A 27,961-nucleotide genomic window follows, 5' to 3' on the forward strand; every position below is an offset into this window, starting at 1 on the left:
TTCCCAGGAATCTCCATACTGCTTTCCAAATTGGCCTCACCATTTTGCAGTCCCACCAGCAGTGTACAAGTGTACCCTTTTCCCCACATCCCCGCCAACACTTATTGTTGTTTGACTTCATAATGGCTGCCAATCTTACAGGAGTGAGATGGTATCTTAGGGTAGTTTTGATTTGCATTTAAAATTATAAGAGGTTGTGAGGGGCAAGGGGGAGGGAAAAGATAAGGGGAGAGAATCGAACAACAGCAGAGGAGGTAGAAAGGGAAGATGGGAGGGGAGGGGGGATAGTAGGGGATAGGAATGGTAGCAGAATACAACAGTCACTAATATGTCATTATGTAAAAATGTGAGTGTGTAACTGCAATTTGTATTTGGGGTAAAAATGGGAGTTCAAAACCCAATTGAGTCAAATGTATGAAAGATGATATATCATGAGCTCTGTAATGTTTTGAACAATCAATAAAAAATAATCCAGCTCTACTTCAAACCATATTCATTGGTCTTTGTTTCATACTGTCCAACATATATCTATTTTTAATTCAAAATGTGAACATACATGATATATAACATACACAGGTGTTATATAACATATATGTGTATGTTATATATGATACCGTGTTTTATATATGATTATATATTTTTCCCAGCTTTTTATTTATTAGGAGCAAAATTTGGGATGAGGTTGGTTTCCACATCTGCTAAGCCTGCCTTCTTGTCTAGAAGTCTGGATGACTTGTGCATTTACAATGACGGTTCACTCTGTAATATCTCCCCCAAAGTGCTCAAGGTCAAGGGAGTATGGACAAAAGTAAAGGAACAAGCGGAGAGTGCCAAGATGGTTTTCCCCATGACATAGAAAGGCTCTCTTTCAGCTGCCCAGGCCAAGGGCACAGCTTTGCTCTTCAACCCAAAGTTGCAGAGGCAGGAGGGCCACTTTCTGTGTAGTCAGGAATCTGGGCTCGCCATCTGTGGCCATATGGGTTTGGGAACATTTGTCAGCTAGACAACCTGCTGATCTGGTAAAAAAGAGACTTTTCACAGGACAGCCCAAAATACTTTTTTAAAACTTATGGAAAACTGGTGGTGTCTCTCTCCAGGTGCCAACTGCTGACATGAATTTTTGTTTAAAGATAAACCAGGTGGGGAAAGAGGGGAATGTTTCAAGAGAGCATTTTAGTGGATACACATGGGTTATTCCAGGAGCCACTTAAAAGAAAGTCTCCCTCAGTGGAATGAACTAACTCAGAGGTCGCTTAGAGCAGGTGGACTGGGGGCCAACAGTGTCTAATTGAATTTACTCCCTGGGTAATTTTGACCACTCTGAACTTTGGTTTTCATATCCACAAAAATGTTAAAAACTACCTACCCACATTACCATAGAATTTTGTGAGGATTAAGATACTTGATTTGATGCAAGAAAAGGATTTGGAACAGTATCTGAATAAGCATGACATAACCTTAGCTACTATTATCTAAGTGATAGGATGTTGAAATCCAAAGATTTGTTTAGCTAAACCCTCTGAGCTGGAAACAGTAGTGGTCTGGTACTCTCATTTCCTGGCACAAGTCTCTTAAACCAGCTGCTAGAACATCTATGTAGACCATCTGTGTTGCAAAGGGGTGGCCAGAGTCTGCTTCTGCCAAAGTCAGGGAGGTTGAAAATCAAGTGAAGAACAAATACATTTTCAGAGAGGGTTGTAGGAGGACTGTGGAGTTTCCACTTTCCCATGAATAGAGGATCTTCTCTTTAAACCAAGAGGGGAGAATGTGTCCAGAATCTGCACAGAAAGCTTAGCCTGCATCTTATGGAATTTAGGGCTGTGAGGGAAGGTACTTGACATATATTTGGAGAAAATCTATATGGGAGAGTTGTACCAAAAGAGATCAGAGCAGAAAAATAGAGAGGCATAGGAAGGGAAATCACTTTGGCGGGTGAAAGAGAGAGAGAGAGAGATGGAACTCTTGGAAGGTGTTTGCTGTGGTTTGGATATGGAGCATCCTCCAAAGTCTCATGCTGAAAGCATGGCCTCCAGTGCAGTGAGGTTCAGAGGTGAGGCTTTCAGGCAATTATTCAATGATAATATCTCTGGCCTATTGGATGGATTAATCCATTTAGTATAGTGGATTAATTCATTGATAGCTGAATTGACTACTAGGAGGTGGTACCTAGTTAGAGAAAGCAGACCACTGGGGGTATGGTTTGGAAGGATTTATCTTCTCCCTGTGTCCCTTCCCTCCTTCTCTCCCCATCCCCACCCCTGCTTCCTGGCTACCATAAGCTGAGAAGCTTCCCTGTGTTATAACCTTCCACCATGATGTTCTGCCTCACCTCCAGTCCAGAGTAATGGTGCTGGCTGACCATGGACTAAACCTCGGAAACCGTGAATCAAAATAAAATTTTCCTCCTCTAAGTTGTTCTTGTCAGTTATTTTAATCACAGTGACAAATATTCTTCTCAAGAGAGGGAAAACATCCCATTTGGGGTGCAGGGTCCTGGTCAGAAAGAAACTGGGGTACCAATACATGACAGGAGCTGAGGACAGATGGGGGAGAAATCAATAGCCAAAGAAGGGGCATTATCACACCAGGGAATTGAATTGCACGTCCCCATTCCTGTGGGGTGTGTGTGTGTGTGTGTGTGTGTGTGTGTGTGTGTGTTTTGGAAATGTCTTTATGGAAGTTAAAAACTTAGAGGGGAAAGAGCATTTGGACATGCATCCTACCAGAGGGCATCAGGGCCAGATTATAATTGTACCCATCAAGAAACATTTCCTGTCCCTTATCTAGCTCCATCTCACTTCCTAGGAATCCAGGAGCAGAATTATGGGTGGAGGTTGGAAGAATAAATAATGTGGAGAAATAACAATGAAGCTGACCTTACCCCCACGCTGTGGGATTTCAAGCCTGCCTTAGACCTAACAGAGGAGAAGTTTTAAATTAGATGGGAGCTTGAAGTCAACAAAATAGGTTTGCAGAAGTAGTTGTGAAAGAAACTGATTTTTAGTCTTTGCATCTTCTAAGTTCAAGGGACCTAACACAGTTCTCCTAAAAGGAGAGGCTGAGCTAGGTATTCAGGTGCCCAGAGTCTGTTGAAACAGTGCTGTCAGAAGCCTGTAGGGGAGGGAGGCAATCAGGATAGAGTAAGGGAAGAAGCTTAAGCCAAGATGTGGTCTCAGGTGAAGACTGACCTTCGTATGGTCCAAAGGGAACTGTGAAGCATAAATAACAGTGAAAAGATGTCCCACCTTGAGAGGAGGTGCTGACTTTAATCAGTCAATTGGGGCAGGAAGGGTTGGATATACTCTCCAGGTTAATTAGCTCCTGACAGCCATGGGCAAATCTTCAGAGAAGGAGGTAAGCTTTGAACTGTTAACAACCAACATTCAAAGCCACCAAGAGATCTGTGCTCCAGTGCAGTGAAAGGGACCCAGATGGGTACCAACAGTGACCGCTGCAATACCTAATTCCAAAGTCCATTCCATATAGTGTTTTCTTTTCAAGAACTTTGGCAGTCCCCTTAAAACATTCTTTTCTTTAAAAACAATTAACATGTAATAATTGTACATATTTATGGGGTACAGTGTGATGTTTCAATACTGATATACCATGTGTACTTATGCACAGTTGCTCTCTCCATTAGATTCTTAGTCTCAGGAAATGCTCTATGAAAACAGACAAGTTAGGCTACCACACTGGACCTGGTATATGCTAGCACCATTCGTTTTGGTATTATAATGCTACATAATATGCATTTAAGTTTTCCTGTTCTCTAGAATAAGAAACTAAAATCTTGTCCACCTCTAAAATGTGTGGGGTCATTGAATCCTAACACTTTGACATATATGCCTTCATCACAGTCTGAAAAGCCAGATTTAAGGTTATAATTTTCAGATTCTTTGAAGTTTCATCCTGGAACGAGATGGTAAAGAGAGGGCTGCCAACTTGTGGCTCACCTGCCCTATTCTGCCCATCCCTGGTTCCATATTGTTCTGTGAGGGACTTTTTTGCACAAGTGTATTCGTCTGCCTGGGCTGCCAGAACAAAATTCCATCTGCTGGGTGGCTTAAAAAAGAAATTTATTTTATCACATATAAATGGTTATTGCGTTTGAAGCCACTAAGTTTTATAGTGATTTTTTTAAATGTAGCATCAAATTTTTTATGCAGTTACATTTTTATGCTGAGGTTGGGACCTAAGACAGGGGGTTCCTTTGCCTGGATCTTACTGAATAAAGAATACCAGTTTTGTTGGTGTATGAGATTTCCTAGGGAAAGGCAGGCTTATTTACACAAAAGAGGAAACTGAAGGACTAATGATTAGGGTATTTGAGGTCAGGACATTTTTCTTATAAAAGCTTTAACTTAAAAGCACTTTATCTGGACTATACAAATAAACTAAATGTTAACAAGCCCATTTATTGGCTTGATTGTATAAACACACCAATTGAACAGATCTTGGAATGCAGTGGACATAGAGGATGGTGATCTACTCAAACCAATGATGCTGTTACTTTTCAAAAATGCCTGTTAAAATTTTCTTTCCGAGTTGTCCACAAAGCTGGATTAGGAGCTTCCCATGAAACCAAACTCATCACTCAAACTGAGACTTGGTTTGTGACCCCAGACAGCTTTTCACAGCTTGATCACCCAACCTACTCAGCAGACTTAGTTCCAAATGCCTGAGAACTGATTTCAAAACTCACATCCCCCTCTGAGGATACATGCTGTCAGAGTTATCTTTCTAAAACACATCTCGGATCATGTGCTTCAGCAGCTCTGGGTCGCATAGAGAATTAAGTCCCCATTTCTCAACCTGCCTGGGGAATCAAAACTTTCTACATTGTACAGTCCACACTTGACTTTCCTCTTCTATTAGCCACTGGCGTTCTTCCACAAACACATGTACCCTCTCTACTTAGGAAAGCAAATTGCAATTCTCTGAGTCCTTATCATGTGACCCACACACGCTAAGAGCTTTATATAACATCTCATTATATCCTCACAGGATTTTATAGGGTGAATATTGTCTCTATAACATAGATAATAAGAAAACACTGATCACGAACATTTTGTATAATGCTTATGCTTTACTTAACTATCACCCAATAGAAATGTAGTGTATACTATATATGAAATTTTAGATTTTTTTAAATAGCAACATCAAAAGTTAAAAATAAATGAGTGCAATTTATTTTAATAAACTATTCTGTCAGGGAGCATGTAAAATCAAAATAACGAGATATTTCACATTCTTGTTTTGGATGCTAAGTCACTGAAACTCACTCTATTTTGTACCTATACCATATCTCCACTTGTATGAAAAAATTTCCATTGAAAACACTTGATGCTGTGCTTAGATTTCATAAAATGAAAATTCAGTAAAATACAGTAAAAAAACAAACTTGATCACATGCCCAATTATTCCAAATTAAAAATTTTTCAATACCTGAAATCAATTACAAAAAAAGTCCTCTTTTGTTCTCGACCGCACTTCCAAAACTGTCTTAATTTTTTAAAAAAATTAATTTCACTTTCAAGTGGTTAAAATTAAATGAAATTTAAAAACTAGTTTCTCAGTCGCAGTAGCCACATTTCATTAGTCACATGCGGCTTGTGGCTGCCATGCCAGACACACTCTAACATTTTACTACTGTGAGGGAAACAGAGACGCAGAGGTGCAGTAACTTCTAGTTCAACACTAACAAGGAAAAGTTCAGAATGGCTGATTTGTCCAAAGTGACTTCACAAAGAAATACTGGAGCCAAAAGTTGAACTCAGAATTATGTCCTTAGCTTAACTCCTTAGCCCCTGTGCTAGTCTGGTCTACATCCTTAATTGCTCCCTATTCTCTTAAAATCCTTAACTTGATTATGGTGCTTTCTCATTAGAGTATTACCTCTGTCTGAAATGCCCTAGAAGGTCCATTTCAACATTTACTCATTCATTCCTTTATTCACTTTTTTAATAACTACTGTCAGCCATTTTTCAAATATTTTCCACACAGGTGACTACAACGAACAGACATAGCTTCTGCCCTCACAGAGCTTATAGTCTGAAATAGCACTTCTCAAACCTTTGTTTTTTTAGTCTCAAGACTCCATAATATTCTAAAAATTATGGAGAACCCCAAAGAACTTTTGTTCATGTAGGTTATAACTATTAATATTTATTGCATTAAAAATTAAAACTAATAGATTTTAAAATATTTTTATTCATTCATTTAAAAATAATATATAATGAACTCATTATATGTAGATGCAAAGAATGTGTAATTTTGAAAAGACACTTATGTTTCCCCAAATAAAAAGTTACTAAGAAAAATGGCATTATTTTATTCTTGGGTAATCTCTTTAGTGTGTGACTTCAGACAGCTAGTCTCATCTCTGCTTCTGTCTTTAATCTGTTGCAATATGTTGTTTTGGTTGAAGTATATGAGTGAAATCTGGCCCCATGCAGATACATAAATGAAAAAGAGAGAAGTATCTTAAAAGCCTTTTCAGATAACTGGCTTTTTTTGCTACATTACCAAAACTCAACAAGTGATAATTTTTTAAATATTAGGGTATAATGCCGAATCTGAAACCCTATCAATAATTTTTTCATATATTGAAATTACACTCAAATTCCTTGGTCTATCTATCTTGCAATTTCAGTGGATTTCATATATGATTTTGCAACAGTATTCATTTTCATTTGGAAAAATATCAATTCACTGAGTTAGTTATACAGCTTTTTTACATAGTGACACATTTCATTGTGTAAAATTTAAAAACCACATTCATTAATATCAGTACTGATCAAATAAGAAAATTCTTCAAGTACCAGGAAGCTGTCAAGCTCACAATAGTAGATATAATTTTTTCCAAAATTCTAATTTGTACTCAAATGCTTTAATTTTACCAGTAGCAACATATATTACATATTGTTTTTCTTGAAGTAACAGGCTTCTTTGTTCATTTTTGAAAAAGTGTCTGCCAGACACTCAGGTGTAATAACCATAGTTTAACTGCCTCTTGTTCTTTCAAGAAAAAAAAAATGGTGCTCAATAAAGAAGAAAAAAAAAAGCATCTGGCTCAGCTCACAATCTGAACAGTCATGTAAACGTTTTTCCTTGAGATCACCTTTGAGCTTCAGTGAGCAGCAAAGTTCTTAATGCTACTTTCCATTTTGTTATGCAGAAGATGAAGCAGGCATATATTCAGGGCAGTAATTTAATGAAATTAATCATCTTGCTGTTTAATCTAGGACATTCTTAAGCTAAACTATCATTTCTCCCCGCTGTGAGAGAATGAGAAGAATATAATGACTAATGATTAAGCTTATTGTCACATCATTTATTGCTCTTATTTGATTTTTTTTAAAGAACTAAAGAACTGTGTTTTATTAATTCCATACTATACGACGAGAGAAAGGGAGAGTGGAGAAAAAGGTCAGACAAATAGAAAGCACAGAACAATATATTAAGAGTACATCTACATATATCATAATTACAATAAATGTAAATGTACTAACAATTAAAAGACAAAGATTTTAGGCAGCATTCAAAAAACAGAACAAGTTACATATTTATAATATGGGTTTATATTTCATTTTAAAAATAAGGATACCAAAAGACCTTAAAAGTGAAGGGTTAGAAAAAAGATAAAAGGCAAATGCTAAGCAAAAGAAAGCTATAGTACTCAATATATTTATCAGAGAAAACAGACTTTATGAGAAAGTAATAGTAGAAGAACAGATGGTCAAACCATAATGAGAAAAGGATTAATATACAAAAAAGACACATTAAAAATGTGTCTGCACCTAACAATATAAGGCAGAAAAATATTTAGAGTTAAAAATTAACTGCATTGTGTGAAGAAATAGATGAATACACAGACATGAAAGTAATTTTTAATGCAAAATATTTTTGACATTTTTATGTTTTTAATTGCTACTATTTCCTTCTACATTTTTCTCCAGGAATATGGTAGTCTGTTAGGCAATCTAGTTTTCTACATAATTATAATCTTTTAGATAACTGAAATTTAACCCTTTGAGAAATAAAAAATTTAATGAAAATATTTTTAAACTGTATTTCATTTTTCTCTACTTTTTTGTAAAAGTGTTTTACTGTTTTTTGTTGAAACATTTAAAAGTACAAAAAAGTTTAAAGGGTATAATGAATAGCCTATGTTCGCTTTACCTAGAATCACCTATTAACAATGGGTCACACTTGTATGTGCGCACACATGTGAAAGCTCTACGATAGCAACAGCTTTTGTTATTCTTGGTTTTACTGAACCATTTAAAAGTAAGTTCCTTCAACAGATTGTGCTGCAGTAATTAGATGCCCATTTACTGAAGGCTACAGAGAGACCTTATGATTCCCACTAAAATTAACATAAAATGGATCATTGACCTAAATACAAAACACAAAGCTATACTTCTAGAAGAAAACACAAGAGAAAATCCAAGCGACCTTGGATTTGGCCCTGACTTTTTAGATACAACACTTAAAGTACAATCCATGACAAGGGAAAAAAATCGTGAATTGGACTAAAACCTATTTTGTGAAAGACATTTAAGAAAATAAAAAGACAAGCCATAAACAAAAAACTGCTGGCACTGGAGAGATTACAGATAAGAAAAGAGAGGAGGCAAGAATGATCCATGAGTGAGAAAGGGGTTCCTTCATTATGCCTGCTGCATTTCTACTTCAGTCCTGAGTGTATGCTCTTATTTGATTTTGATTAAGGCATAGCAATCTTACCCACATTGCTTTAGTACTATCAATGCAATTATCAATACAGTGAAAAATGTGAATAACATCTCAATATTATCATGAAAATAGTTTTGACTTCATGAGCCAATTAGATAGTCTCAGAGTTCCAAGAGTCTGAGGTCTACACTTTGAAGACCGATGGTCTAGAAGAGAAGACCATGATTCAAGTACGTGGGCAAGTGAATCTATGCCAAGGGGTCAAGGAAGGCCTCCTGGATAAGTGATATTTAAGGTTCCACCAGATACATATGGATCACTGACCCAAGAGAACAAAGGACAGTGGAGAAGAAGAGAAAGTCAGGCAGAAGCAGTAGTGTGTGCAAAAGTTGGAAAAGGGAGACAGGCTGGAGGAACTATGAGAGGTTCATTTGCTGGAACTTGAAAGTTGAGAAGGAGAGCAATAAATGATGAGGCCAGAGAGATGGGCAGGGCTGGCCGGCCAAAAGCTTTGCAAATGACCAAGGGCATCACATCATTTCAGTTTACTTCTGAAAATGTTTAGCCTGAATCTGATCATGAGGAGACAACCAGACAAATGTAATTTGAGGAAAGTTTTGCCAAACCACCTGTATGTACACTTAAAGATATATTAAGGTATTGAAAGACAGAAGAAGATTGGAGAACTGTTCTAAGTTAAAGGAGACTAAAGAGACTAAAGAGACATGATAACTGAAGTATTACATAATCCTTGATTGGATCTTAGATTAAAAATATAGATTGTCTTAGTTCTTTTAGGCTGCTATAACAAAACATCTTATACTGGTTAATTGAAAATAACAAATTCATTGCTTACAGTTCTGGAGAATGGGAGTCCACAATCAATCTGTAGTTATAGTGTCTGTAAGCTTTGGCTTACCTCCACTTCATTGAGGGTAGCCTCCATGTCTTCAGATGGCAGAAGGGCAAAGCAATTCCCTTCAATCTCTTTTAAAAAAGACTAATCTCCTTCATGAGGGTTCTGGTCTCATGATTTAATCACGCCTCACCTCTTGATACTATCACATTGGTGATTAAGTTTCTTTAACCATGAATTTTTGGAGGATACATTTAGACCATAGTACCTACTAACATCTATAAAGGACATTATTGAAACAACTAGAAAATATGAGTATGGATTATATATTAAATAATAATGTTACCTCCAGGTTGTACTTTCTAAATGTGGTATTGTAGTTAGAAGAATGCTTTTGTTCTAAAAGGATGTATGCTGAAGTATTTAGGAATGAAGTATGATGTCTATGACTACTTCAGTTCTCAATGGCTCATCACAAACTTATCTGTACACATAGAGAAAGAAATAGAAGGAGAAGAAAATTTTAGCAGAAATGTTAACAACAGATGAATCTAAGTGAAGGGTGTAAGAGCATTAATTTAAGTATTATGGTAAATTCTCAGCAGGTTTGGAAATTTTTCAAAATAAAGTGTTGGAATATAAGGAGTTTGGGCTCTGTCCTAGGGTCAGTGGAAGCCATGGAAAGATGTTAAACACGGGAGTGATATAGTCAGTATTCTTAAGTAAGGGACCAAAACCCAATTCAAACAGGAAATTTGCTAATTCATGTGATCAAACATGATGGGGATGCTGGTCTCCAGAATCCAGACTCCAGATCCTTACAGAACCTTCCACTCTGCTCGAAGCTTTCTCTTATTTCTGTTTATTTGGAATACCTGGACTCATTCTTCTAATTGTAAACAAGAGTCTTCTGACAAGAAATATGACCTCAGGCAAGTCTGAGTTAATTTCTTCATTTTTTTCAGAACCCCACTCCCACAAACAGAATCCACCAGGAAAGAATTCTGATAGGTCCTCAGGGGGTGCATATGTCCCCTTTGACTAATGGCTGAGGTTCTTGATGTGAGCAATGACAATTGGTTCCCTCTGGTCCTGCACTTGCCCCTGTGAATTGGTTCCTCCTCTGAGAAGCAAGTGCCAAGGCAGGATTCAACTTCCAAGGAATTTACAGGGAGGAACTCTAGTAAAGGGTTCAGTTGGAAGGAATCAGACTGTAAGGAAGGTATGACTCTAGTGAAAGGAGAGAAAGAAGAAAGGACAAAATAGGGAAGAGCCCCAGGCCACAGAAGAGTTTTAAGAAAGACTTGGCCGGGGCTAATGGGAGAGTTCCCAAGGAAAGTTCATCCACTGTAAATGTGCTTCTTCAGACAGGAATGTCCTAGAACCCCACTCTTCTTAGTCATTGGCTTGGAGCAGCCTGACAGAACCAGTCTTGGTATGAACACCACGATGCACTCAAAGTGCCACAGCTGGAAATTGCCAGTCAACTGTGTCCTTTCTTACTCCCCTAGAAAGTGTTTTGGAAAGAGATCTGAACTGCACATCTCAAGATTGCCCCACCTTGTTGGTTAGAAAGAAGATAAAAGAAGAGGTGCTGGGCAGAAAAAGTATTAAAAAAGTAGCTGTTACACCCCACTTCTCCTTGAGTGAAAGAATCCTGATTTTCTTTGGCTCAGTTCTTTAGATTCCTGTGTCCTCACACAGTACAGGTGTGCAAGGATTAAGTTTAGATTCTGTAGGTCATCATAAAATAAGAGGCATACAACAGATTTTATTCACGAACAGCGTGATCTGGCTCAGTCTAACTGGAGTGATTCCTGTGAAGTTAAAACATGCACTGGATGTGTGAGCTTTAGTGTGTTTTTAAAAAGTTTGCTTCTCTGAATACCCTAACTTCTTGTTTTCTAATTAAATTTCAGGATGTCTGTGAATGCTCTTAGTTTTTTAAAATTTTTTATTTATTTATTTTTCTAGATTTTAAAAATTTATTCTAATTGGTGATACATGACAGTAGCATGCATTTTGATACATCATTACATAAATAGACTATAACTTGTCACTCTTCTGGTTTTACATGATGTAGAATCACACTGGTCATGTAATCATATATGTATTTAGGGTAATAATGTCTGATTCATTCTACTATCCTTCATACCCCCATGTCCCTTCCCCTCCTTTCATTCCCCTGTACCTAAATCCAAAGTACCCCTGTTTTTCCCTAGGCACAGCCACCACCACCCATTGTGAATTAGCATCTGCATTTCAGATGCTTGGTTTTTGTATGAATTATTAGTAGAGAAGAAGAAAAAAAACCAGGGGAAGGGAAGAGGGAAAGAAAGCGGGAATGAAATTGGCCCAATTATCTTGTCACTTTGTGTATACGTATGAATAGGTAACAACAAATGCCACCATTATGTACAACCATAATGCACCAATTTAAAAAAAGGGGGGGGGATAGTTGTGTTAATGGCAGAACTAGAATTGGAAACTAGCTTCTTCCATGGTCAACTTTTATTCTCTGCCTCCCCACAAAGATAACCAGGGCCGGAGCACAGAGAGTCTGAACTGTCACCCAAAGATGGATGGGCTGTTTGGTTTGGAATATCAAACATAGAATCAGCATCTGATTCAGCAAATATTTGAGTATATACCATTGAAGGCAATGACTCAAATACATATTTGTACACTCATGTTCATAACAGTATCATTTGCAATAACCAAGAAGTCAAAGCAACTTAAGTGTCCCCTGGTGGATGAATGGATAAAGTGAATGTGGAAAACACCTTCAACAAAAAAACCCTAACAGGAAAGGAAATTCTGATGTAAGCTACAACATGAATGGAAAATTGAGGTCCTTGTGTTAGCATAATAAGCTAAGATCACCAATGCTCTGGGTCAAGGCCAAGGAGGAATTACCTCTTTTTTTTCTCTTCCCAAAACTCAAATTTTCTACTTCAAGCTTAGCTGGATCTGAAAATTAACAGGGGAGGAAAAAACTATTTTCTTTAGGGTAATCTTTACTTCTCTCACTTGGAAAAGATCCTGTTCCTTGGTCCCAAGAAAACAATAGCAAATTACTTCAGTCTTGGCCTGGTCTTTCCTGGTCTGATTCAGTCTTTTTATCTAGGACTTTTGGAGTGACAGATGCCCCATAAATAAAAATAGGTCAATGTGATTTCACCTAATATTAAAAAATAAAAACGTACTGCAACAAAGAACTTATATTCCAATCACCTTCAGGTGGCTCATTTGGAAATACTGAGGAACAGAGGGACAGAGGAGATAGAAATGACAAAGTCAGATTACACTCAGTATCCAAATAACAACCTCCTTTCCTGTTCCATCTCTTTAAATCCACTATAATGAAGAATGCCCGCCAACCTTATAAAGATCCCTTTAAAATAACTGGCTATACAGGTATTTCCAAACAGGTATGTTCATGAAATGATTAAGAGAGTTAGCATTCAGCTTCATGGTTATTTATTTTTGCCCTGAATGAGGCAGACAAGTGCTCATAAACATGAAGACCGTGGGATTCATGTTGTGCCTTCAACATCACATTTAGAAAATTACAGGTGTTCTATATGTTGTGAGTATAATAATTAAGTGTTCCTGATTTTAAACTGCATCTTGTTGGTGGCACTTACGAAGATAAACAAGTACACAGTCACTTCATTAAACTTGCACATTATCTGTGATGTGGTAGGTAGAAATAAAATTACTGTTTGCCTTGTATATCCCTATGGATACACCCTCCTTTCTGAAGAGGAAGAGTTATCCTGCATTTGCCATGTTTGATTGAGAATGAAGAAAAGGAACTTTAATTATGGGAACGAACCCTGCTGGGGACAGAGACAACTCAAAGCTTGCCTTCAACTTCAATGATGGGCTTTAAACTAACCTCCATGTTTCCCTCTTCTCTGAACTCTCCCCATTCTTAATATTCATAAGACTCTGGAATCCACTCTTTCCTTGGGGCAGATTAAAATTATGTGCCCCGTGGATGTCTTGCAACAGGGGAGGAAGGACAGGTGGAGAAAGAAATGTTAATAAACAATTGGACAGAAATAAAATAAAATTGTTCCGCAGGCTTTAACAGGGCAGTACAAAGGAGAAGCCTGATCAGTAGTGTTTAATAGCCAGGGAGCCGAATTTAATTTAAAAGAGATTAGCATCATTGCCAAAAAATACTCACGTGTGTGTGTGTGTGTGTGTGTGTGTGTGTAATAGGCATGTATGTGGGGGGGTGTCCTCAAATGAAAAAGAATAAGTGAATTAGTTTTTTTTTTTCTGGGTCAAATATAATTTCTTTTCTTTTTTTTTAAAGAGAGAGAGAGAGAATTTTTAAATATTTATTTTTTAGTTTTTGGCGGACATAACATCTTTATTTGTATGTGGTGCTGAGGTTCGAACCTGGGCCACACGCATGCCAGGCGAGTGCGCTACCGCTTGAGCCACATCCCCAGCCCAAATATAATTTCTGATTAGATTCCTGCTAGACTCTGCAACAGTTATGCCCAGAAAGGAATCCCAGTAAAATTGGAGTTTGGTTGAGTTTCAAATTTGATTTTAAGATTCATTTATCCTTGGAAATGTTGTGTTGTTGTTTCCCTTCTCTGACTTCAAATGGGACAGCCATTGTGGGCTGAAACCAGTATAAATAGCAAAGGAGTTCTAACAATGAAGCTTTCCTCTTGTGGAGCAAAGAGATCTCCAAAATATTTAAATGGAAGAGAAATAAGAGGAATAGAGTAACGTCTGCTTTCAACAACTAAATAATTCCATTACCAAAATCCTGTGAGGAAAATTTCTTGAGATAAAGAGCTACAACTTTGAAATACCTGTCCTGCATATCTCTTAGGTTAGAAACCCAGTCACCTCTCTATCTCTGGAAATGGCCCAGTCCTGTCACCAACACAGTGGCAGAGCTATGGCTGATTAGATGGAGATACTTGATCCAAACAGGAATCTGCAATTGAGACTGAGAACAAGCCATATTAAGGATGGTCAAACCAGTTATGTGTCAACCCCATGGCTTTACCAGTGGCTTTTAAACTATGGACTACAAAGCAGAGAAAGCTGAAGAACATGAGGGAGAAATGGGGTGCTTCACAGGAGCATTCTATAAGCAGTCATCTCTGCTTCCAACATGTTCCTGGATAGATTTTTACTTTGGGGTTCCATAATGGTCCTAGTCATCTTTATAGTAAATTTCTTTTTTCGTCAAAATTAGATCTGATGAACTTCCGTTACTTTTAACCGGGAGAGCTCTAGATAATACTTTTGGAAATTGACTTTTGTAATTGTTTCCTTAAAGCTAAAACTATTCCTGTATTAAATGTTAAGTTCAAAATAGCCCCATAGGAGCATTAGCATTAATTTTGATGTTTTAAAATTATAGTATAGAATGTTCTAAATCCATCCTTTTGTCATTTTGATTGAATATGGTCTACAAAAGAATAAAATAAGGAATTAGTCAAAGATAGAAACTTCATGCCTTTCATTGGAGACTGCCATGTTGAAGGACATATATTTTTAGGGAAAATTTTATGTTCATGAGTCTTTCTTGATATCCTCAAGATTTGACCTCTCTCTATTTAGGTACCAAACCATATTGTTTATGACTCTGTGTTATAAGTGTGCCATGTTGTAAAGCAATTATAGTTATTATTCTCTGAAATTTACTGCAGCTTTATGCTGTGCTAGTCATTGAGAACACAAGGTTGACCAGCTACAAGCCCAGTCCTCAAGGGAAGACAAGCTAGCACAGGAGCATGTGACGTGGGATTTCCTCTACTGCCTCAGTGACTGACAAGTGCCTGTGTATTCTAGAGAGGGTGAGAGACATCTCCACAGGAATTGTTAAGAAAGAGCAGTCAATCCTGTGAATCTTAGCTCCTCAACTGAGTAAAACCTATACAACAGAACCCTTTTGATAAGAAAAAAGAATTCATTGGAAGGTAATTCATAAGAGGAGAGAGCCCTATGCAAATCCCTCCTTTCTCCATAAGGGACAGACACCTACTACCCTCTTCAAGACAAGGTGGAGCTGTGGGTGTCCAGAGAATGAGATATGGTGTCCCTGGACTTTGAGACATCTAGAGATTGTTCTAACTCTCACCTGAAGACTGGTGGAGGTTATAGCAATGACCTGAAAAAGAAAAGTGGTTGTACTTGGAATGGCCTACATATCTGGTGTTTGATGGGCTCAGAGTACAGAAGTTTACTCTGAAGAAAGGTAGTCAGGTGCAGTCATCCTGAAAGGACCCGGCTTTAGAGGACTGACTCTCGGGAAGAGGGGGCTCTGTGGGTATTCTGATTGGAAGGCAGAAGCTAAACAGTGAAAAGTTTACAGACAAGTAACTCTCCAGTGAGATTTATAAGATTATGCCCGCCAAGACAGCCCAAGAATCCACCCATGAAAGGACTGCCATTTGGGTGTGGACATTTTTGCAGTCAAAGAGAGCTACAAATGACCTTGATTAAATAAATAAATATCTGCCCAGACCCATCTGCCTTCCTGACCCCAGGTCTGAAGGCACCATAAGCAGAAATGGAGAATTGAATAGGTGATGGGAAAGGGGATATTGGATTGGACTTGAAACTGATGTGAAAACTCTGATGTCCTTATTAAAAGGGATGAGATATGCCCTAGGTGTTACAAAGAAGGGAGAAAGGGAGATCTTCTAGTGTTTGGAAGCATTGGTAGGAGAAACCAAAGTCAAATTCTACTTATTCAATAGATGGGTCTGTTGGTCCTAGATGAAGGCGTGGTGAGAAATGGTGAGCACAGACTAGTTAGTAGGGAGAAATCTAGGAAATAGAGCCCCAATCATCTGCTAAGAGTAAAGGGTGGTAACAGTCAATGAATATAAGGACCTGTGGTATGATCATGAACAAAACCTAACCTTTTGTGAAAATTAGACTAGTTTGGTCCAAACAAACACACACACGGATAAACTGAATACAGAAGTGAAATATAATAGAAGATATATAACCCACGATCAAAAATATGTTCTTTTGCTCACGTCCTGTGTGGGCCAGGGTTCCTGTCAGAGGGATGGTCTGGCTGCGAAATAAAAGCTATAAATAAAAATAAGCACAAAAGACCTTAAATTATAGTTGAAAGAGTGGGGACAGTGACAGGGTTAAGCCGACCAGAGGGATACAGACGTCTAACAAAGACAGAGGTACAGATCAAAGGGGATTGGTAAGTATAACGTTTCAGTGTGGGAGGAGCCTTGTCTGGTGCTTGCTTCTTCACAAAAAATCAAGATATAGGTGGAGGATGGCAGGCTGTTTGGCTCTTAGCAGGTCACACCCATCTCTAGTACTGTGCTAAACTTAGATGGAGCTAGGCTGGATATCAGGTGAACCAGGAATTCTCAAACCAGCAAGGTTGCTACTGGGAGTTCCTGATGCCAGGATTTCCTGCCTAATGGCTTCAACATGGCCTTTAATTCATGCACAGTTCACAGATGGTTCCCCACAATGTTCAACTGCAAATAATAAAAAAAAATAGAAATAGAAACTGAACCCACCATGTAATATCATTCCCTCTTATCAAATTTATAAATGTTTAAAAGATAATAATGCTCATTTATTTGGGAAAAATACTTATTGGTAGGACTATAAAGAGCATTACTATTGGAAAGCAATTTAGAAAAATGTGTCAGAATTAAAGCATGTGTATGCTTTGACCTAGGGACACCACTTCTAAATTTTATTCTAAAAAATTAATTGAATAATTTTTTATTCAAAAAATTATTTGGCATACAAACATGTGCCAAGATGTTTATTGGAGTGCTGTTTTTATTAGTTAAAAAAAATAGCAAGCAAATAAACATGGAAAGACACCTGTGATATTAAGTGAAAATGCTGATTAGAGAGTAATAGTTGATTCCTAGAGTTATAAAAATATATATACAGGAATATATTTCGTATTTGTTATATTGGATAATTATTTGTATATTTTGTATATAAATTATATATGTAAATTATTTATACATATAGGATAATAATTTTTTAGAGAGGTTTCCAATAGTTTTTATTCTTTGACTCTTTTGGTATTGACTAATTTTTTTGTTTACAATGAACATATTAATTACTGTAATGATATCATTTTTGTTTTATGAAAATTAAAGAGAAAAAAAAAGTCCAGTCAGGAAAACTTTTCAGTCGAAACACGGTTTGGGGATGAACTACAAAAGGCCTGTTTAAGGCAGGTCTTTTAGCGTTCTTCCGCATATTTATGTAGAAGAACTTTTATGGACGGCACTTATGGGCTATTCAATGTATTTCCTGATCTATTGCCATGTAAGTTAGGGAAAGGATCTGATGGATCCTGTCGGTTTTCATAATTGTAGTCTCTGCTTAGGTCTCAGTTTCAAAAAAAAGAAAAGTCAAACTGAACCAGAAAAATTGAAAAGCCCAACTTAAACCAGGAGAATCTGCTTGATGTTGTGGTAATGGTCCACCATGGTCAACCCACTGAAGATGGCATTTCTTTTCCCACCAATGGCAGATGTGCCAATTGCTATTTTTAAGCTGGACTTTCTCGGCAATATGAGTGGCTTTACGTGTAGACTGGGATGTGTCAGTGGCTGGGGTGGGGATTATGGACCCCTGCTCTCTCTCATGTAAATCCAGATTGCTGCCTACAAAATCTTCACCCAGAGAGTCATGATTTTCAGCCAAAAGCATTTCTCTGCTCTGTGTGTGAGTAATACATATTTGAGATAAAAAGTTTTACTCATAAGCCTGTGTCCAACTAGTATTTTTTTAATTAAAAAAAAACTATTCGATTCTGTATGATCAACTTGTCAGAATAAATAGCTAAATCCTTAGCTACAATCTATGTGCCCATGGTATTGACAAATGTTGTCTATAGGCTCAGATTGACAGAAAGATATGTAGAATCACTTGAGGAAGCAGGCTTTTAGCTGAATTTTGAAGGCTATAATGGACACTTGTTGGGAGGTCAACCACAGAATTGAGAGATGGAAGGGATTTTAGAAATATTCTAAGCCCCCATCTTGCCATTAAGGAAAAGTGGCTTCTGTGGCTTTAAAAATGTCAGGGGCAGTAGTGATACATGAGTAGCAATACAAATTTACAAATTGCAAAAACCTATTTTGATGTCATTGGTTTATATTACACAATACATAATACTACTTTAGTAATGTGATCTCGATTGATCATAAGATATTTCTGACTTGCTTCTATGCAAATCATTCTATTTAGTCATAAAATTTATACTCTTAGTGACTTCATGTTCAATTGGTATAATTGATTGAAATTGGTCACTCTTGGCAAATGCAAGATGGCAAATAATTTTTTCTAATATTTGATTTTGAGAAGGATCTTCCACTAATGTGATTGTTACTAAGTAGTTAAGGATTTTTGTAGAGAAGACAACATTCGGATAAATTTCTGATGAATTATGTCAAAAAATACATCTCAAGCTGGCAATTCTCAAAGGATAATTTCACTAATAAAGATATAATTCTTCATACAAATTAGTTTCACCCAAATATGAATTTAATTTTAAATGCAAATATATCGCATAGTGTTTTAGTGTTTCCTCTGACATTTTCTGTAACTTGTAGAGATCAAAAAAAATAATAAATGGCTTGATGAATAGTGTACAATTCAAAATGCTTGTTTATGTATTCTATCATTCTTCACTCAGTTATAAGAAAATATTCAGCTTAATAGTGCCTTCTCCTTAAAAATCAACTTCTCTGTGGTTTCATATAAAATAATTTTCTTTTTCATACAATATAATAATTTTTAGATTTAACATTTATATACATTTAGATCTAAGCCTATGGATACTTGTTTTCCAATGTCCCTACAGTTTTCAAAAGAAGAGATTCTAAATTCTTTGCCGTCCAATAGCTCAATTATATAACTAATTTTTATGGCTATTTTGAATATTTTTTTCTTGTAATAATCAACTGCCAAAGTTATGGTCTGAGTGCATTAGTTTCTGCACTGACATTTGGGTCGGAGAGTTAACATTTGTGCAGATGATGCAAGGGTAGGTTCTGGGGGCAGATAGGCCAGCTGTTTTCCTACTGTAGGCTCTAGTGCCATGTGAAGTCTCTCTTTTCCTGGGGCCATAGCCACTGCCACCATCTGCTGCTTCTGCTGCTATTGCTGACATCATACCAACGCCCCAGCCTGGCATCTTCTCTGAGACACCACAGCACTCCAGATTACTGAAGGTATGCATGTAGGCATGCAGCAGTGTGTCCTACTGGTCAGTACTCACATTGCTAGCTGCTTGCCGTGTTTGTGGGTCTGAGCCTACCCTTGCTCACAGATACACCTAGTGCATCTTCTCTGCTCATATGCATATTATGTTGTCTCTTCAGATTTCCCTTTCAAAACACAAGTTCAAATATCAAATTATTAAGAAATTCAAGATGGTGACAGCAGAACGTTAAGCCAAGCATGGAGTCCTGTTCAGAGAGCTGGACCCTGTGTAATTACCTGGGCTGCATGCCCACAAAATTGGCCCTGTCCACAACAAAGATATATCTAGTCCAAAATGTTAATAGTATGGAGGTTGAGAAATCTGCTGCAGATTAATTTTTCCTGATTTAGAATTTAATTTAAATGGTATCCAACTGTATATAATTCTACTCATCCTTTTTGTACTTATTGATAATTTTAAGTCATTTTATAATCGTTTATAATTTTTTGAATTCACACACAATAAATTTACTCCTTTGAATGCACAGATCTGTGAGTATTGACAAGGGCATAGAGTTGGGTAATCAACACCACAATAATCAATATAGAGAGAAAAGTTCCATTACCTTTCAAGATATATCTCAGGTGCAATTAGAGATAATAGAACAGAGACCTACTGCATGAGAAAGAAGAATCTGTATTTATGCAAGAATTTTGAGTATGATATGGAAATTGCTTGATTTGGGAGTTGAAGGAAAAAGAATATGACCAAATCCATGTTATTGAGCCTGCAAAAGGGGGTGTCTGCTGGTGGTACAAGGAAATTTGTGAGGAATTAATCAAGCAATTATGTATTTTTAATAATCTGGATCTGGATCTGGATTTTTCTGAAATACTAGAGTGTCCTTCATTCAGAACCATACTGGGACTATTGGATTTATTTCTGACTGTTACTTCTGAGATTGCTTCCTTCTGTTTAGGCAGAACAAAATAATAAAAGGAAAGGAACATATGGATAGAATAAGCACGTACAATGTATTATAGCCCAAGGCAGGTGATTCTACCTGGGGAAATATCTCGAGGTGTTACAGATTGATTTGTGGTCTTAATTAGTTTAAATATTCCCAAGTACATTTTGAAAAGAAGATAACACACAGTCTAGCTGAAAAAAGAAGAAAGAAGAGAGAGATCATAATGCTATAGTACAAAAAAAATAAGTCAACATAGGGAATGTATTTAAGACAGCAGTTTCAACACTCTATTTCATGAAATAGCAGGTGGCAAAAATGAGTCACAAATGCCCACATCAAATTTTTTTCTACTATTATTTTGTGTTGGCTAACTGAATTGTGTCCAAATTTTACACAAATGAAACAGGAATCTGGCTGTCTAGGCAGCGTAACTGGAATGGGTCAAAGCATTTGATATCAGCTCTGCAAATTCCCAGAACTGGGTATAATGGACAAAATCTAAGCTGTGCGTCTATATGTGTACACAAACTAGTACCCCCATCTATTATCCAAAGAGGCGTTCCATAGACTTTTATGGGGTGTTTATGAGGTAGTGTGTAAATAAAAATTAAATATGCATGTGTTTTTGTTTTATGGGCCCTAAACTTGATGAAATAATTGAGCATTTGCTTATTGAGCCATGATGCTGTCCTTCTGTTCTATGATGCTTAGATTTTTGGATTGCCAACTGGCAAGAAGTGATTTCCAGTGGAGAGAATGTTTCCCTACAGACACAGTGGATTTATCATAAGGGAGATAATAGCAGAAGAAAAGGAAAGCAATGGGGGACTTGGGAAGGCAGAAGGAGAATGTCTAGAGGCAATGTGAGTGGTGAATAAATATTCATGGGTGATGGCAGGCATAGGTAAATAATAATAATGTTATAAAAATATCTCATATTTATTACAAAAACATAATATTCTAAGACACTTCTTATAAGATTATAATAAAATATTTCTTGGACATTACCTTGCCCAAGATTGAATCAAGATAAAATTAAAGTTAATTTGATATTTATCTTCAAGTGGTTTCTGTTTTTTCCTCTCGTGCATACATATATGTATGAACTAAAGCTTGTAATTTGATTTCTGAAAGTAACTGAGATACAACCTCCCAACTCCCCTTCTTTCCTCCGTAATCCATGAATAACATGGGCTGTTAGTCATGCCTGGGGGCGCTCATAGAATGGCTTCACCAAGAAATGACATGTCAACTTCAACTTGGGTTTTATGGCAGATTTTATAGAGAGAAGAAGAAAAATAACTGTTTATCAAACCGACAGTGACTAGCATCATCACTGACTAGGTTTCTTGAAATGCGAACACTGACTCCATTTGAACACACGCACATTTCGTTCATGGTTCTTTTGTCTTAAAATGTCAAGGATTACTCATCTTTATAATTTTTCTGGTTCAGGTAAATTCAGAGCACGTGAAGCAGCACTGAGCCAGAGAACAGTGTGAGTCTAAGGACCACTGCCTACCAAGCCAAACTAGGGTTTATCACAAGGGCTAGTTGATTCTAGAATGTTCTATTAATCCTATGTATATAAAGAATTGAAAAGGGAATGGGAAAAGGAGGAAGCAAAAAAAAATATCAATATTTAAAGAGTACTTATTATGCATGGTCAGTGCGATCGCATTGTCTTCAGAGTCCATGTAGTGACATCTACCTACACTGGAGAGATGGCCATGAGCCACAACAAAAAAGAGATTGTCCTTTTGTGTTTAGAGGATTTGGAAACCCTCACAATACCAACCACAGTCAACATCTTTTTTAGTAGAAATTACTTCTGTTGCATACTCTTTTAGGGAAAGGTGGAGTGAACAGAAAGTAGCATTTTAGGGAGAATGACAGGCAAAGGTTGTCAAGGCAGGTGGAAACACCATCGAAGAACCATCCCAAAGACCTTGCTGAAAAGAAGAGCAGGGTTCTTGGCTAAGTAGCACTGAATTGTGCTGCTTGCAGAGCAAGTTTATACCCACAGTGAGTGTGGTTAACGTAAAGGTGTGCTTCTTCAGGGCCACACCTCTTACAGTGCAGGTCACACTCATAACAGAGAAAGGCAAGAGCACAAAGACTGGTGACCTGGACCTGACCCTGGGCATCTCTGATGGGCGGGACTTGTTCCAGAGCTTTCCACCAGATGGGCCAAGGCGTCGCTAGATCTGCTTTGTATTTCAGCTCCTACCTCAGGCCCTCTCTGCTTCCTTCCCCTCTTCTTCTCAGGTTGATCCCTAATAAATAGCGTGCTTCAGCATCTGATTCTGGAGAATCCAACCTACAACAAATGTCTTTAGAGGAGAGAGATACTCCTGAGGTTGTCTCAATAGCTGTGGCACCTACTGTGTGGAACACCATGCAGATAATACCCTTTGTTCTAATGCCCTGCTTATAATAAATCTCTTTGATACATGTGTGCTTTGCCTAAAAGGAAAGAATTGCTGATCAAGTCTTTTTTTTTTAATTAGTTCTAATCAGTTATACAGAACAGTAGAAAGGTCTTTGATTTACTGTACACAAATGGAGCAGGATTTTTTACTTCTCTGGTTGTACATGAAGTAGAGTCACATCATTCGTGCAATCATACATGTACTTAGGGTATTGATGTCATCTCATTCCACCTTCTTTCCTACCCATTTGCCCCCTCCCCCTTCTCTTTTGCCCCTTCCAAAGTTCCTCCACTGATTCCATAACTTCTCCCCCCCATTATGGATTAGCATCCACTTATCAGAGAAAACATTTGATCCCTGTTTTTTTGAGATTGGCTTATTTCACCTAGCATGATATTCTCCAACCCCATCCATTTACCTACAAATGCCATAATTTTATTTGCTTTTAATGCTGAGGAACATTCCATTGTGTATATATAGCACAGTTTCTTTATTCATTCATCAGTTGAAGGGCAACTAGGTTGCTTCCCCAGTTTAGCAACTGTGAATTGTACTGCTATAAACACATTAAAGTGGCTGTGTCACTGTATTGTGCTTGGATATAAACCGGGGAGTGGGATAACTGGGTCAAATGGTGGTTCCATTGGAAGTTTCTGAGGAATCTCCACACTGCTTTCCAGAGTGATTGCACCAATTTGCAGTCCCACCAGCAATGTATGAGTGCACCCTTTTCCCTACATCCTTGCCAACATTTATTGTTACTTGTATTGTTGATTGTCGCCATTCTGACTGGAGTGAGATAAAATCGCAGAATAGTTTTAATTTGCATTTCTATAATTGCTAGAGATGTTGAACATTTCTTTCATTTATTTGTTGACCATTCTTACTTCTTCTTCTGGAAGTGTCTGTTCAGCTCCTTAGCTCATTTATTGATTGGGCTATTTATTCATTTATGTATTTTTGTGTTAGCTTTCTGTGTTCTTTATATATCCTGGAAATTAATGCTGTATTTGATTTGCAGGTGGTGAAGATTTTCTTCCATTCTGAGGACCTTCTCTTCACATTATTGATGGTTTCGTTTGCTGAGAAGAAGCTTTTTAGTTTGAATCCATCCCATTTATTGATTCTTGATTTTATTTCTTGCACTTGAGGAGTCTTGTTAAGGAAAATGGGGCCTAATTTGAAATGGTGAAGATTTGGGCCTAGTTTTTTTTTTTTTTTCTATTAGGCATAGAGTCTTGGTATAATTCTTAGGTCCTTAATCCACTTTGAGTTGAGTTTTGTGCATGGTAAGAGATATGGGTTTAGTTTCATTTTGCTGAATATGGGTTTCCAGTTCTTCCAACACTATTTGTTGAAGAGGTTATCTCTAATGTGTGTTTTTGGCTTCTTTGTATAATATGAGATAAGTGTATTTATGTGGGTTTGTCTCTCTGTCTTTTATTCTGTACCATTGGTCTACATGTTTATTTGGGGGCCAATATCATGCTGTTTTTGTTACTATAGTTCTGGAATATAATTTAAGGTCTGTAATGCCTGCTGTTTCACTCTTCATGCTAAGGATTGCTTTGTCTATTCTGGGTCTCTTGTTTTTCCAAATGAATTTCATGATTGCTTTTTCTATTTCTATAAAGAATGACGTTGGGGTTTTAATTGGAATTGCATTAAATTTTATCAGGCCATCTTAAGTATCTTGTTCACCTGGCAGTTGTAATTTTCTTTACAAACAAGTAAATTAGCCCTTTGATTGTCTCACTTTCTGAAAACATTAAAATGAGTCTGTTCCTGGGACATGGACTCATTCTCAAAGTGTCTACAAATTCAACATCTTGAACCTGTAGGATTCAGAACACGAACTGGACTATGGCGAGGTCAGTGCTATGTTAAGGAACAGATTATTTCCTCTAACATGCCATCCTTTTATGGACTCTTCTGCCTTGCATTCTTTAGGGTTCTTTTAGTTCTCTCAGTCTTGAATACCACCATTTCCACCACTACATTATAGGTCTGCGCCCCAACCTTGACCAGTGAATTTCCCTCTTCTGGAATTTGGATTTCTAGTAAAGATATGTATTAGGGGCTGAGGGCAGTTGGAGTTGAGTTATAGGATATTGAGGCTCAAGAGATTGTCCTTGAATTCCTGGTACTGCTTTCCCTAAAACCTTCCTAAGTTCCTCAACTTCCAAGCCTTGTTTTTTCAGCTCTTCTTTGATTTGTAAACTATCCCAGCAGTCTTTCAACAAATCCCTTTTACCTTCCCAAGTTATTCAATATATTGTCAAGTTTCATGAGGTAAACAGAACCTACTTTTGTGTTTTGGTAGATGCAGGGGATTTTAACTGGGTGAGGGAGATCTGTGAAGTCAACCCCACACTGTGACACCACCTAGAGATTAGCCACAGAAGGATGCTACTGTCTGTCACCTTCAGGCTACAGGGACAAGGTGAAGAGATGATGTTTGCAGAGCCAGGAACCCAGGGTTGCCCGAAAGAATCTGGAACCATAGTAGACCTGCCTGGAAGGACCCAAAAATAATACAGGAGACCCAGTTGCAGCAGGAGAAACTGCTGGAGGCAGAGAGCAAGGCTGACCAGGTCAGCCCAACTGTGTTTCAGAGTCCAGTGCCCCACTGTCCAGATACCTTTCAGTCACCTGAAAAATTCCCTAACCACTGGGAATGATCTTCAGAAGCAGAGAGCTTGTATTCCTCAGATGGTCATTTGTACTATGAATTGTAGATCTCGTTGAAATGGTAATTATATAAATCATACACCGTGCCAGGCACTGTTTAAATTTTTTTTTTCTCATAAAGTAGATGTAAACACCCAATACAACCTCATGTAGCTGCAAGGAATTGGCATTAAGAAGGGTTGACCCCAAATCACATGTATTCGAGACTTTTTCAAGACCACCCAAGGAAAGGTTAATTTAACCTTGCTCTCTTAATAATTCTAAACTGAAAATATATGTGTCATGTGAAAAAAAAAAAAAAGAAAGAAAAACTGGTTAGGTGAGTTCTAGGGGGTGGAGAATCAAGAAGCAATTGTCAAAACCTCAAGGAGTACATGTGTTTATTTTACATGGCAAGAACAAGTGAAGCTGGAAAGTTACTGGATACACATCAATTTGCTAATAATACGTTTTTAAAATATCAATTACTTTGCACAAATCCCTCTAGCCCATGAAATGAGTTTCTATGAAATGATTCCTATTTTTTTTTTTTTTGCTGTTATTTTACCTCTAATGCATGTTTCTTTTGTGTTCTCATGAAATGAGGCTGTCTCACTGTAGGTTACGTGTTTACTTATTTTTATAAATATCCTGCAGAAAAATCGTACCTTTTATGGAACAAATATTTTTAGCAGGTGTTCCAGAACAAGTGCTTATGATGTTGTCTCCCTGGCATCTTGGTCTATAATTTAAAAACTGCTAAGGCCATAGATTTTTCAATTTTATTTTTGCCCATGGAAATTTACAAGTGAAAACAGATACTTTAAAAAGAAAAAAAAAAAAACAAGACTACCAACCACTTTTGATTTGTGGAGCAAAAAAAAAAAAAAAAACTAGCAGAAATCACTCAAATGTTCCCTAAAGGAAGCTGGGTTCAAATGTCAACTTTGATTCAAAGCTATCTCTTAAAGTACATACAATTTAAGAGAGGTATGGTTAAAACCTCCACACTCTCCTAAGAACTCGATAAACAGGATTGTTGCTGATAATTTATAAGAAGTGATAATATGTAGCCTGGACACAATGATAAAAGTTACTTAATGGACGACCCATCCAAAATGGCGGTAGTTTGGCTTAGTGCACATAAAACATTCCAATAGCCGGTGGTCTCTGCATACACCTAATTTCCAGTTTTAACAACAGACGGTCTGAGAAGAGTTGAGTTAAAAGTTTCAGAGATCTCTGCTCCTCCTAGTTTCCAGACATGGTGGAAAAGGGACTTTACAGTGCATAGGACTAAGCCCTTTCTTGAGTTATGGAGACACTTGCTGCACTAGCCGTCAAATTTAGAAAAGATTGCATGTCTCTTAAATCCCTCGAGACTAAATCCAGACCCTGAGGTAAAAAAAAAAATATCTTGTAGTTTATCAAGTCAGTCATAGAGGTCTAGTTTCCAAACTCACAGACTGCAAGAGATAAAAGTTTCAAGAATATAAAGATGCTGAGTTATGTTCCAATTCCTCCTCCTTCCCTTCAAACATTACTGTCATTCATTTTACTCACTCATAGGCTAGGATCACCCAGTACATTGTCACTAGTATTGTTTCACACAGTTACCTATTAGACCAACTAAGAAGAAGGAAAAATAAAATATACCATTTTACCTTGAAATTCAGCAAAATTACCTGTTGTAATTTCAGATCTGGAATATTCCTGCAAAGACTCATGTTTTGAGAGTCTAATCCCTAATGCAGCAGGTTCAGAGTGTGTGTGTGGGGGGAGGGGCTTTTAGGCAATAATTAGGGCTTTGACCATCTCACTAGATTTGTCCATTTTCTGGGTTAATCCTTGGATAGATGAATGGACTATTGGGTGGTCACTGTTGGCAGGTGGGGCCTGGCTAAAGGAAGTAGGTCTGTTGTCAGGGTTGTGGTCTTGGACTACATCTGTCCCTGCCCCTTCCTTTCTCTCTCTGCTTCCTATCATGACCCAACAGCTTTCTTTCACCATGCCCTTCTGCCATGAGCTCACCTCCGAGCGAGAACAATGGAGTCAACCAACCGTGGACAGATACCTCATGGTTTCCAACCATGAACCAAAAATAAACTTTTCCCCCTTTATAAGTTGTTCTGTTT

Source organism: Spermophilus citellus (genome assembly GCF_964194105.1).
Source record: "Spermophilus citellus genome assembly, chromosome: 7".
Lineage (NCBI taxonomy): Eukaryota > Metazoa > Chordata > Mammalia > Rodentia > Sciuridae > Spermophilus > Spermophilus citellus.